General features: G+C 34.0%; 1 protein-coding gene across 1 annotated transcript in view; it reads right to left on the bottom strand.

The window, feature by feature from the left end:
- Positions 1–14108, bottom strand: part of LOC145260566 (actin-related protein 2) — a gene marked incomplete in the record, with an annotated part of 184172 nt that overhangs the window by 14089 nt on the left and 155975 nt on the right.

Genomic DNA, 14108 nt, shown 5'->3' on the forward strand with positions numbered 1-14108 from the left:
TGTTATCAAATTTTCAGAATTATTTTATATAAAATTTTATAAAAACATTTCATTTTTTTTTTTTTTGTTTGTTCAGTTTATTGGCCTATCAACAGCTGCATGGTCATTTAAGGCCAAATAAGTTCATTTTTTTTTTTTTCTTTGGATGTCTTAGTAAGGTAGGTGTTCTTTATTTTTCAGTATGTCAAGGTAAGATTGGAGGAAGGTCTGTAAGAGATTTGGGTTGAAAATTTTTTTTTTTTTTTTTTTTTTTTGGTAGAGAGATTTACCTCTTTCAAGTAATTTAGAATTGTTTTTTCATTTATTTTTTCAAAGAGATCTTTAATGTTGTTAATGCTGTAGTGTTTTTGGCATAGGGGAGCTAGGTCAATGCAGTTAATTAAAAAATGTAGTGTAGTTTTCTTGGCAAGGTAAGCATTCAGGTTGATTTTCTCTTTTTAATAGGAATGAGTGGGTGATATTTGTATGCCCTGTTCTTAATCTTGTAATGATCACTTCTTCTTTCCGGTTTAGTTTAGATTTGGGATTCCATTCTCCAAGTGTAGGTTTGATTTCTTGTAGCTTGTTTTTTGTATAAGTGTTCCATTGTTGTTGCCATTTTGTTTTGATATACAGGTTTATGGTTGGTTTAAAGTCAGTGTAGGGGATTTTTATGTTGGAGATTTCCAAGTTTAGTGACTATTTAGCAGCTAGGTCAGCTTTTGTATTCCCTAGGATGCCAATATGGCTTGGGATCCAGCATAGGATGATTTGTTTTTGAGTATGAAGAAAATCGAGTTTGTTTAATAGATTAGTTATTAGCGGATTGCAAATGTTCTTTTCTTTTAATGAAGTTAGAACTGATAAAGAGTCCGAAAATATTATAAACTTGTTTGCTTGATCAGCACTTATAATATTAAGGGCCAGGTTTATTGCTGAGGCTTCAGCACTAAAGATGGAAGACCTATCAGGTAGGCGTTTTTGGATTTTTCTTTGCCGATAAATAGCAGAGCTTCCGACTTTTTCTTTGGTTTTAGCTCTGTCAGTATAAATGTGTTCATAGTCCGGATAGTCATGAAGGATGTCATGTATTTTTTCCATATAGATGGGTTTGATTGTGTTCGATTTGGGGTGTTTAGAGAGATCTAATAGTATAGGAGAGTGTTTTGGATGTTCGGGTGGATTTACAGCAGTTTTGGAAAGTCAGGGTGGATGTTTGAGTGTAGAAGCTTTGTGGATTTGCGAGATGTTAATTTTGGCTTCGTCTTTTATTTCTTTCATACGGAGACCATAAGGCTTGATTGCTTTTTCCTTTTTTTGGAAAAGGATTTGGTGTTTGGGGGTGAGAGACACTCTGGTATATAGGGCTCGAAGTGTTAGATGCAAGTTTTGTATAGTATTGTAGGGCTAATTTTGTCCGTCTCATTTCAAGTGTAGGTTCATTCGCTTCTGCATAAAGACTCTCGACTGGTGTAGTGGGAAATGCTCCAAGTGCTCGTCGGAGTCCTTGGTGGTGAATTGTGTTCAGTTCTTTAATGTAGGATTTTCTTGTTGCACCGTAGATAAAGCAGCCATAGTCCAACTTTGATCTTATCAGTGTTTGATAGAGTTTTAGAATTGCTTTGCAATCAGCTCCCCAGTTTGTATGAGCTATGGTTCTCACAAGTTGCATTCTTTGGTTGCATTTTTTCCTTAAGTATTTAATGTGGGGTATGAAGGTGAGTTTTTTGTCAAAGGTGATTCCAAGATACTTGTATTGATCTGTAACTGTTAGTCTATTGTTGTTAATTTTTAGCTCGGGGTCAGGATGCATTTTTCTATGTTGGCAGAAGTAAACACATTTTGTTTTTGTTTGAGAAAAGCTGAAGCCATTTTTGGTAGCCCAGCTAGTAATTTTGTTGATGCATAATTGTAGGTGTCGTTCAATAGTGTTCATATGTTTGGCCTTAAAACTAATCATGAGATTGTCAACATAGATGGCATAGTTTGTTCCGAAGTTTATGTTATTAACTATATTGTTTATTTTCACATTAAAGAGTGTAACTGAAAGAATTCCACCTTGGGGAACTCCCAATTCTTGTTTTTGAGACTTTGATAAGATGTTTCCAAGTTTTACTTGGAAGGTTCTGTCACTCAGATAGTTTTTGATAAATGTTGGCATTCTGCCTCTTAGACCTAGTTCATTCAGGTCTTTTAATATTCCATACTTCCAAGTGGTATCAAAAGCTTTTTCTATGTCAAAGAAAACTGTAACCACATGTTCTTTGAGGATGAAAGCTTCTCTAATATAGGTTTCCAAATTTATGATATGGTCAATAGGGCTTCTGCCCTTTTGGAAGCCTTCTTGGTGTTCAGAGATTAGGTGATTTCTTTCTAGATACCAGGATAGTCTTCTATTGATCATTCGCTCGAGGGTTTTGCAGATGCAACTAGTAAGTGCAATGGGACGGTAGTTTATTGCATCTGAGGGGTCTTTTGAAGGTTTAGGTATGGGAATTATAATGGCATGTCTCCAAGTGTCAGGGAATTTTTCATTGATCCAGATATCATTGAAAATTTTGAGGAGGTATTCTTTTGATCTCATTGGCAATTCTTTTAGGAAGACATAGGGGATTTCATCTGGTCCAGCTGTTGAATTATGGATGTTTTTGAGAGATTCTTCTAATTCGTACATAGTAAGGATTTGATTGTAGTATTCAGTGTTGTCTGAATGGAAGCAGATTTGTTGTTGTTCTGCTTGGTTTTTGATGACTTGGAATTCTTTGTTCCTATTAGTTGGTGAGGAGTTTTTGGCAAAGTTTTCTGCTAAGATTTCAGCTATTTTTTTTTTTGTTAGTGATTTTGACATTGTGATGGATGAGATGTTTATTAGCTTGTTTAGTGTATTTCCCAGTAATTTTGTTTATCATGTTCCATATTTCCTTAGGTTTGGTGTTTGAATTTAGTTGGCTAACATAAGTTTGCCATGTTGATTGCTTAGCTTGCTTAATGGTTCTGCGAGCTTGGGCTCGGTTTATTTTGTAATTTTCTAAATTTTCTTTTGTTGGTTGGCTATTAAATTTTCTGAGTGCTGTTCGTCTGGCTCTGAGCGCTTCTTTGCAATCTTTGTTATACCAAGGCTTGTTATATCTTGTTGATGGGGAGCTTTTAGGAATAGTTTTCTCAGCTATAATATTTAGAGTATTGGTGAAGTGGGTAATGTCATCATCTTTTGTTAAATTAGTTTCTTGCACTAGGTCTGTGTGGCACCTTTTTTTGAAATCTTCCCAGTTGACCTTATGCAAGTTCCATCGGGGTGTTTTAGTGTCATTCTCTGGTTCTTGACCTTCTAGGATGATCAGGAAGTGATCACTCCCACAGGTCTCATGACGTACATTCCATTTATATTCTGGGAAAATACTGGGTTCTGATATAGTGAGGTCAATAGCCGAGAGTGTTCCAGAGCTAGGGTGAAGATAGGTGTTGGTTCCGTTGTTAAACAAACATAGTTGGTTTTTATCTAGAAAATTTTCGATAATTTTACCTCTTCTGCTTGTTTGTTTGTTTCCCCATAGTTCATTGTGGCTATTAAAGTCACCTATGAGGATAAAAGGTTTAGGGAGTTGTTAGATCAATAAGTTCAAGTCTGTTTTATTTATGTTTTCATTAGGTGGTAGGTATAGGGAGCAAATTGTTAGCGGTTTTCTTAGACTGATGGTTACTGCAACGGCTTGTAGTGTTGTATTCAGTTTGATTTCGCTTTGAATTATATTATTATTAATTAGAATTGACACTCCTCCGGAGGCTTTATTTCCTTGTTCGTGTATATAATCATAGGTTGTATATCGTTTGATATGTAGTGTGTTCTGAATTTTCTTATAAGTTTCTTGTGGGCATATGACTGCTGGGTGAAAAGAGACAATGAGAAGGTTCAATTCGTCGAAATTTGCCTTTTCACCTCTAATGTTCCATTGAAGGAATACTGGTTCATAGGTCATTGGTGGTAAGGTAATGATCCTCTGTGATGTGTTTTTTTTTCTTTTTTTTTTTTTTAGTTGATTATGGGTTTTAGTATTGGTGTTGATATAAGGTATGGATTTAGTATAAGTTGTGGAGGGTTTTCAATTAGCTTTGTTTTTTTCTTATGTTTTTGGCTTGTCTTCTGTTTGGTTTTTTGTTTGGGGATCTGGAACTAGAATTAGCATGGGACCTTATGTCCATTTTGTTTTGGTTTTTCTTTTGTTTTGACGTTGATCGATGGGAGATTTCTTGATTTAAGGTTTCTGTTTGTTGGTTTGGGTATTCTGTTTCCATTTCATCTTCAGGTTCAGTTTGATTTTTAGGGATTGGGGTTCTAGTTCTGGAGTTTGAACGGGACCTTATAACTGTTTTGTTTAGGTTTTTCTTTTGTTTTGGTGGTGTTCGATAGGAAATTTCTTGTTTTGGGGTTTCTGTTTGATATTCAGTCTCCATTTCATCAGTTTCTATTAAATTTTTGGTGAGGATTTCTATTTTTTGTTTTGCTGGTTTATTATTTGGTTTTAAGAAAGTTAGTTCTTGGGTATATTGGCTTTTAAGAGGGGAGGTTTGGGTTTGGGAGGAGTTAAATACTTTATTGGGTTCTTTCCTAGTTTCTAGTTTTAATTTTTCTAGTTTTTGAAAGTGTTGTATTTTTAGTTTTTTTTGGGAGTTAAGCAATTCGTTTGGTTCTAGATGTACCAGTTTTTCAATTAGTTGGTCGTATTTATCAGGCTGGTTGGTGGGATTTGTTTTTTCTGTTATTTTCGCGTTTTATTTCTTATGACTCCTTCCACTATTGTCTTCGCTTCTTAGTAAGAAATGTTTCGTTTATGCTTTGTGGCTAAGATTTCTTTTTCTGTTTTCCATCGTTCACAGCTTTTTGAGTAGGCAGGGTGCTCCCCTTGGCAGTTTATACATTTGGACTCGTGACATTCTTGTTCGTTGTGACTTATTTCTTTAGAGCCACATTTAGCGCACGTGGGATGACCTCTGCAGGCATCTCTATGGTGACCGAATTTTTGACAGTTGAAACATCTCAGAGGATCTGGGATGTATATTTCAACTGGTTCCATGGTGTAACCAATTTTAATTTTAGGTGGAATTTTTGGAGTGTTAAATGTAATAATATAAGTATTGGTTGGTATTTTTTCTGAGTTTTTCTTTATATAGATTCTTTTAGAGTCAATGACTCCTTGTTTGCTCAGTTCATTTTGGATTTCTTCTGGTGAAGCCAGTGATAGTTCCCGGCTACGGAGAACTCCTTTGGATTGATTTAGTTTATTGTGTGGGGTAACTTTAATGTTAATATTATGGAAAGTTTTCATATTTTCTAAATTTAGGCTTTGGCTTTTTGTCTCAATTTCTATTAATAGGTTACCATCTTTAGTTTTTTTTACCATTTTAGGATTTATTTTCCCTGTTAACACCTTTTCAATGAGAAAAGGGGATAATTTTGACATTGGCGTTTCGTCCAATGATTCTAATACATAGTATTTAGGAAAATCCGTATTTTCCTCATTATCTGAGTCCGATAAGGCGTGTTTGGGTTTTTTTTTTTGTTTTGACATAAATATGGATAAAAGTTTCTTTGCCTGTGTTCCCCACCCACCTCGGAGCCCAATATTGGGACTTGTCAAGGGGGAAACCCATTCGCCTTGACAGAGTCAGGGCTACACAGACAGTATACTCAGTCAAGTAAGAAATACCGAGCATCTGTCGTTACTCAATTTTTCACTACCCAAATCTAGAGTGAACAAAATTTTGTGATTTCAGCCATGTCGGGATTGGATTCTACACTTGCTGATTGACCCTTGGCCAGCGCTTTCGAACGTCTACTTTAGGGGTGAGGTTTATCAGTTTCTATGGTTTTGTTTAAGAGGATTTCTTTTGCTAATTTTAAATTTCTCAGTTTAGTCTGAACCATTGATAGTAGACGTAGGGCTTGACCTGACCAGCCGATTGATCGGATCGGGCCCCTCCAACCGCCCGTCTAACCGAGGTAAGGGCCAAAGAGATGTGTTAGGAAGAGGAGGCTCATGAACTCGTCCTCCAGGACCTTCAATCACCAGGATTCCGTTCCAAGGTTTCACGGGTCGCCACCCACGGCCAACAGGTGGCCCCATTGAGGGACTTTTACCCTCTGCAGGGGGGCAGTCAGTGTATTCTAATGCCCCACTGACAGGGCCAATTTCATTTTTTAAATAGCATGTTATCAAATTTTCAGAATTATTTTATATAAAATTTGATAAAAACATTTCATTTTTTAAATAGCATGTCATCAAATCTTCAAACAAAACTAAATCTTGCTGCCATGCTTACTATGGCTGTCCGACAACCACTAGCGCCTGATAACATTAGATAGTAATTTGATATAGTAATCTGAATTGAGTTTCTTATTGAAAATGTGAGCAAGCATGGCATGACCTTTGTTGAAAACAAATCCAAATTAGTTTGAGAGAATTTGATCTAAATGATACATTATATTTTGTGGATTGTAGATTAGCCACCTGTTATTCTCCATGTTGTGCCACTAACCCTGGCAGAAGTTATTTTCCTTCCAGGTTCGATGGGATGTTAGACCTTATTGAAGAGATTCTTGGCTTTGGTTGTTCTCTTTGTCGTTGTGTGTCTTGTGTGAGAAGTGGAGTCTTCATCATAATTTCTGCTCCAATGCCCATGTCTCTTGCCAAGGTGCGCATTGCCATGTCTGGATCTTGCCACATTTTTCTTACTGCTTCTTAATGAAGACAAAGAACACCTACTATGGGCCTTCCTACTAGACATGGCTTCCACATTTGCATTATAATACTTCAGCTGATATCTCACAAATCTCACAATATTCAAGTAGCACTGAATGGCATCATCTAAGATTTACAGATCTTTTTTAATCCGGTGCAAATCAACAATTCAAGCATCCCTCTTCATTTCATTTATTCATTTGTTGTCAACATTCCATTTTCATTTTGAATGCATTTCTCTACAACTTTTGCCATCTGTTTAGCTATCCTGAATACATTGTTCTTTTGATCACCGCTTTGTATTTGAATGCTTAGTTTGTTCAACCTCTAACTTGGCTTTATGCATTTCTCTTGCCCTTTTCGCTACCACATTATTCATCTTTATTCATCTTTATTCATTATTATTCATCTTTTCTTTGTTCACTCGATTGTTTCCACTTTTCTTTGATACTTTTCCCAACTTCTTCATTCCACCACCATATCACCCTATGTCTGTGAGGCCACTTCTATTTACAAGTTTGTTGCCTCCAGAAGTAAATCCTTCAATCAATTTTCTCCACATTTTTGCTTGAAGTTTAACCAAACACTCATTCTCTCAATTTGATTTCACATGTCATTTCAAAGAGATAGCCTTTTCTTTTTAAAAAGTAAATTTTTTTTCATTTGCAATCCTTTCCTCTATGACCGCCTCAAATCTATTAAGCATCTTTCCAACTTGTCCTTTCAAAACCCCATGCCACACCAAGTACTTCTTATTGTAAAAAGTTTGTCATAAAAAAGTGATCTTTCATAACATTCTCAAGCCACATTGTTGGAGTGAAAAGTTTCACCCAACAAACATCAATATTCAAAAGCACACGTTAACTTCAAGTATTTTATTATCTACCCATTTCTCTGCAAGAAAAATACCAACATCACCCGTCATCTTTTCATTTCAAACCTAAAACAGCTTGTATTCTTTCCAATGATTATTTGGCTCTTCCAGCACATTTCTTAGATACAGCATAGTTAAATAATTCAACAATCTCACTAGATCTTTAACACAAGCTTCCAATATTCAAACTAATAAAATTTTATTTTTCAACTTGTGCAAATTCAATGAGGTGATGGGAAATAGTGTTTTTGATTTTTATAAAACATCAACTTAAGGTGATTTCACCTGCTCTTCTAAGTTCTTTAAACACTTTTCTAAAAGAATTATTCAAGGGTTCTGTGCGCCACCATCATCCACTGTGGAGTTCAACTTTTGTTGGGAATATACTAAAGGTGTACTGAGTAATCAGCCTAATCAGCAAATTTACCGATTAATATTCCAATTACTTTTCTCTTTCCTATTAAATTTAAATCATTTCCAAGTGACTCATCAGATAACTTTGACACATTAATATAGTTACTGCTAATTTAACTTAACATTTAAGTGTCTGGCCACTATTATGGCTTTTTGCCTTTATTAACTAAAATTACAAAATGCAAAGTACAATTTACAATTCTGAAATGGTTAGATAAGAAAAAAGAAATTACAAAATATAAATTTAAGTGAATAACTATAAGCGGAAGTTTTTCACCTGCTGCTGCTCTACTTCCTCTTCTATTCTTGCTGCCTCTCTGCTCTCAGTCTCCTTGGCATTTAAAGTTGAATACTTTTAAATTGTAATGTAGAAACATTAAAGTTTCTCTATTCTCAGGACACAGTCTGTTCCTAATAGGCTCATACACATTACCACCTGTTCTCCACGGATGAAGGTGGTGCGCTGAGATATTTTGAAGTCAGTTTATTCAGCAGTGGTAAGGTCTCCTGCGTCTACTTCCATCACTGAACTAGATCATCACTTGTAGTTGTAAAGCTACATAATGATCAAGTTCTTTTATGTACTTAACCATAATGGATTTATTCCTTTTGAGTTTAGATTCTGATTCTTGTATTTCTGTTGTAGTTGCAGTCTCCATGTTCAACTCAGTTTCTACCTGCTCTAAGATTTCATTTGTTACTGTAGGCCTATTCATCAAACAGAAAGAGATACGGTTTTACTTTTACTTTGATCTTCTTGACCCTCAATGGAGCTTGAAGAAATGTATCTTGCTGATTCTGCTTCATTATCATTAGTAGAAAATAGATGTAGAATCCAATTCTTAGTGTTTCAAATATCATTCTTTTAATATTTAAATTTGAATCTATGAAAGTAGACACACAAGTTTTTATCATTTAGATAGGATGAAACTCTTGTTTCCATTGATTCAATGAATTGTTCAACAGTGGTAAGGATTCTACTAGAGTCAAATATCAGAAGTAGATTGGACAGCTTTTGAAATAACCTCAAAACTAAAATTTGTAGGTATTATCATTGATATGGTTGAAGTTCTGTGACTTGTTTTTGGGGGATTTTTTCAAATGGACTCAATAACTGCACAATTTTTTGAACAAGTTCCCAATGCTAAGTTGTTAAGGTAGAAATCTTATAGCGCCCCAAATTCTCATATGAAAAACTGAACGAATCTCTTATTAAAAAATTCTGGTTTGTGCGAATCATTCTGCTTTACATAAATTCCATGAAAATGTTCTTTGTGATTAATGTTTACTAGTGAAAAAAATATTCTGTTATTTTGACAAACAGCCAAGTTCATTTGCTTATTTTAAAACTGGTAAACATTAATCAGAAGAGACCTTTTCTGGTCATTCAATGTAAAACAGAATGTCCATAAAAACCAGAAATCATTTGTAAACAATCACAGCGTTAATTTGAACAAAGCCAATATAAAAATAAATGATGTTAAAACAAAAACCTACTTATGCAGAGAACTTTTTGGAAAGCCAAACATTAACATGTGGAGGGTGGTTTTCTAACTAGTCTGTACTTTCACCTAACACTTTAATAAATAATACAGAACAAGTAATTTGTGCCACAAGCATTGAAGAAGGACAGCTGAAGTTTGACTGGGGAAGGAGTTGAGAAAACCACCTCAAATGGACAAATGTGATCAGTTGCAAGCAATGAATTCAACATAATCGCAAAGAAATACCAATTGTGTAAAGAACTATCGTTGATAAGATGCAGCTCTCTTTTATTAAAATTAAATTGATGTTGAGCATGTACGTTTACTTAATTACATCACCATGATAAACAAAGTGAAACACACTACATAAAATTATTACATTTCTTGAGGATACTACAAGTACAAGGTGTAAAAAGCTGACATTTTAATATAGTATCAATATATATTAGGCATGCAATATTCTAGATCTGTATCTTTTAATAGTTTTTGTGATGTGTTATTTTGAAACTAGCATATGTTTATGGCATTTGGTACATTATTTCCACCACCAAAATTGAACATATCAGCATTTTTATTGACTTATAATGAAGTAAATTGCTCCTGGAATTGTTTTAAAAACTAGGCATAATAATCATCATGTATAGAATTACATTGAATGTTCATAGTTACTGTCATTTTATTTAGTTTTATTTGTTGATGCTTTAAAAATTGACTGTGCAATTTTGCTATTATAAACGATGCTCACTTTTCATACCTCAAAAATGAAGGCCAAAATTGAATTAGAAATGATTGTACTTTTACTGCCTTCTTATACTAGGAGCGATAAAAACATCTTTTGTGACATTTTTACTGTTTTCTTGTCAGTTGGTTTCAAAGTATAATTTACACTTGTTCATGCTTCTTCACCCTCAGCAGCGTAGTGTATCCTGCTGATTCTGCTTAATTATCATCAGTTATGTAGAATCCAATTCTAAATGTTTTTATGCCAATCTTTTAAAATTAATATTTGAATCACGGGTCTAGGAAAGACATAGGTAGGTAGATGTACACAAGCATTTTGATAGGATGAAAATCTTGTTTCCATTGATAACCTGAATTGTTCAACAATGGTAAGAAGGATTCCACCAAAGTCAGAAATACTAGCGGATTTTGATAGAAATTACCTCAGAGTTAAATTTATATAATATATTATATATATATATATAATTGATAATAATAATAATATATATATATATTATTATTATTATCAATTATATATATATATATATATATATATATATATATATTGGTATGTTTGATGTTTTGTGACTTGTTTCTTTGGGGATTTCTTCAAATGGACTCAGGAACTGGATATTTTTTGAACAAGTCTCCATTGGTAAGTTGTTAAGGTAGGAATCTTATCAAGAGCAAACATTTCAAGAGCTTTTCGTTATTTTCAGCATATAACTTAAATTTCACCATCTGGTCACATCTTGAATGAGTTCGTTTTCCAAATGGAGCTAATTCTGTATTTCAGTTAATTTGCTAATAGAAAGTGATTAAAGTGATAGACTGTATTTCTGTTAGATGTAATGGTTGTCTTCAGCCTGAGTATGATAGTTATTCTAAATCACATTCCCTGACACCAGCAACCATACTCGCTCCTGAATCCCACAAGACTAAGAAAACTTTATTGAAAATTTTATATTCATTCAGAAGTGCAATTCTTCACATTCTTGCACCTGTGTGTGCACCAGGGAATGGAACAACTCTAAGCACAGCTCTGCACTGTTCAAAATCATTTGAAAGCCAATGATTTGTCAAACTCAGAAAGGGAACATTATCTGTTGTAGCTGTCCAAATGTCTGTAGTTCATGCAATGCTGCTAATTTCAGCAAAAGAGAGTTGAATTTTTGTTTTACTTTTGCAAATACATTGAAAATTATTTCATTCAAATTACAGCATTCCATTAAAAAAGTACTTCACTACAACGTTTTGCAATAAACCTATTAAATCCAATGTCAGATGTTACAGAATATAGTTGAATATCAACAGCATTTCTCTTATCAGATAATGGATCTCTTGTGACCTGCAGTCATTTATATCGCAAATTTTTTGGGGGCCAATATTGAATCTGTAGTAGTTTGGTGTTTTGCTGGAGGCTCGTAGTTGCTGCCACTTGTTCCTGGAACGTCAGTCCCTGAATATTAATTGTGCTTCCTTTTCTTATCTGCAACTTTTGCTTCTTTTGAATGACCCTTTCTAAGATGGTTTAACATATTAGTCATTGTAAAAGTTTTTGCCACCCTTTGATGTGATGGTCCAACATAACTTTCAAGCAGCTGTATTCTTATTCTTAGGATTAACATCAAAATACTTCCAGAGAAACCGGTTGCCATAATGGTTGTAAGTTATTGTCAATATTTAGTTAATTTTTTTACGGATTTAAATTACGCATATCTGATATCTAATTAGTAATTTATCTCAATAAAATATACATTATCTAAACCATAAAAATATATATAATGGTAACAAGAGGCTGAAAATGAGAAACAAGAGTATGATTAATGAAGAATGCTTTATTTTCGGTTCACACATCGTCACAATTTACTGTACAATTCCTCAGCATGAAAACTAAAAGATGAAGTCATGATTTTTCTTTGACAGTGATTTAAAGTAAAAAAAATGTTAATTCGAGAAAGGAGGGAAATTTTCCATGTGTTTACATCTATTTGCCTCAAATTCAGCACGTTGTGCCTGTTATTTGATAATATGGTTTAGATGATGCTTAAAGGCAGTGGTTGAGTGTCAATTGTGTCAAGGAAATGAAAGACTTGATCACAGCTTCATGCTACTATAATATATACTAGCATGCCATCCAGCATTGCCCAGTCATAAAATATGCTAAAATATATTTTAATTTATGCAGATTTCATATTTATTATTATAGAGCCAATCCTTTACTAATTACTATATTGTACCCAATATATAGTAGTGATTTCAAAAGAAAAAAAAAATATAACTCGAGTGTGAGCAGCTAGAATCAAAACAAAAATGTTATTCATTACCATCTAAGCTAAGTCTATATATATATATATATATATATATATATATATATATATATCAAAACATTAAAAATAATGCTAAACATATAAATGCATTTGAGCACATATGTAGAGCCTACATATTACATTGAATTACATCTGCCAAGTTGCATTTTTTTTCACTTTTTATCCCATAGCAGGCATTTTTCCAGCTAAAAGTCAAATCAAATTTGTTTCACAAGCCCGAAAATCCCACATATTAAGTTTCAAGTATGTAGATAAAAAATTTACAAAGTGATTTGGCAGAGACTATTCCGAAATAGAGATTTACTCTAAATGCTATGCAATTATGCACAATGTAAAAATATGCACAAACAGTACTGTTATAATAGTGAACTGAAACTCATTTTTCTATACAAAAAAACAGAAAAAAATAAAGTGAATAAAAAATTTGTTTTAAAAGAAATATGCAAAGTAAGACAAACATAAAGATGTATGAAAAGTGATAACGAATGTTCAAATAATTGTATGTTTAAGTTGATAACATATGTACACAAGTATAGGTGATAACATATGTCAAAAAACAAATGTGTGAAAGAGGTGATAATGTATATAGAAACATGTGCTCACAGTGAAAATTTACAAACGAATATATATGTGAAAGGTGATAAGTCACATACAAACAAATTATAGGAAAGGTGATAACGTATGTACAAACAATTTTATGTGAAAGGTCATAACGTACTACAAACAATTTGAAATGTAATAACGTATGTACAAACAATTTTATGTGAAAGGTCATAACGTACTACAAACAATTTGAAATGTAATAACGTATGTACAAACAATTTTATGTGAAAGGTCATAACGTACTACAAACAATTTGAAATGTAATAACGTATGTACAAACAATTTATTTGAAATGTAATAACGTACGTACAAACAATTTGAAACATACGAGGGGCGTGCAATAAGTAATGCCCCTGACCCATTTCCAGTTGTCTGATCTAGCTTAAATTTTGCATGTGCAATGATTTATATCTCTACGGGTTATGTAGCAAATTACAGCTCTGAACTAATTGTGGTTTCTGTTTTACAGGTTTTTGAACTGAGTCAGGTTTGAAATGGAGCCTGTTGAATGTCGAGCAGTGATCCAGTTTTTGTATTTGAAAGGACGCACACCACAGAAGACTTTTGATGAAATGAAAGAAACTTATGGTGATAATGCCCCATCATATGACCTTGTAAAACGCTGGCATTGTGAATTCAAACATGGCCGGAAGTCTGTGGAAACAGCTCTCAGACCTGGTCCCCCCCCCGCCCCTTCTGCCGTCATGTTGAGGCTGCCATTTTGGAAGATCGGCACATTACTATTCGCCAAATAGCTTAATGTCATGATTAGTACAGGGTCTGTGGAAACTATCATTCATGACCATTTGCATATGCATACGGTGTCTGCCAGATGGATTCCCAAGTTGCTCACACCAGTCCAGAAGCGAGATTGCGTTGAGTGCTCGAGGATGAATTTGGAGATGTGCCAAGAAGATGAGTCAAAGTTTTTCAAAAGACTAATTACACAGGATGAAACCTGGGTCCA

The sequence above is a fragment of the Euprymna scolopes genome, chromosome 36, assembly GCF_053919585.1.
Source record: "Euprymna scolopes isolate OS-2025 chromosome 36, ASM5391958v1, whole genome shotgun sequence".
NCBI lineage: Eukaryota > Metazoa > Mollusca > Cephalopoda > Sepiida > Sepiolidae > Euprymna > Euprymna scolopes.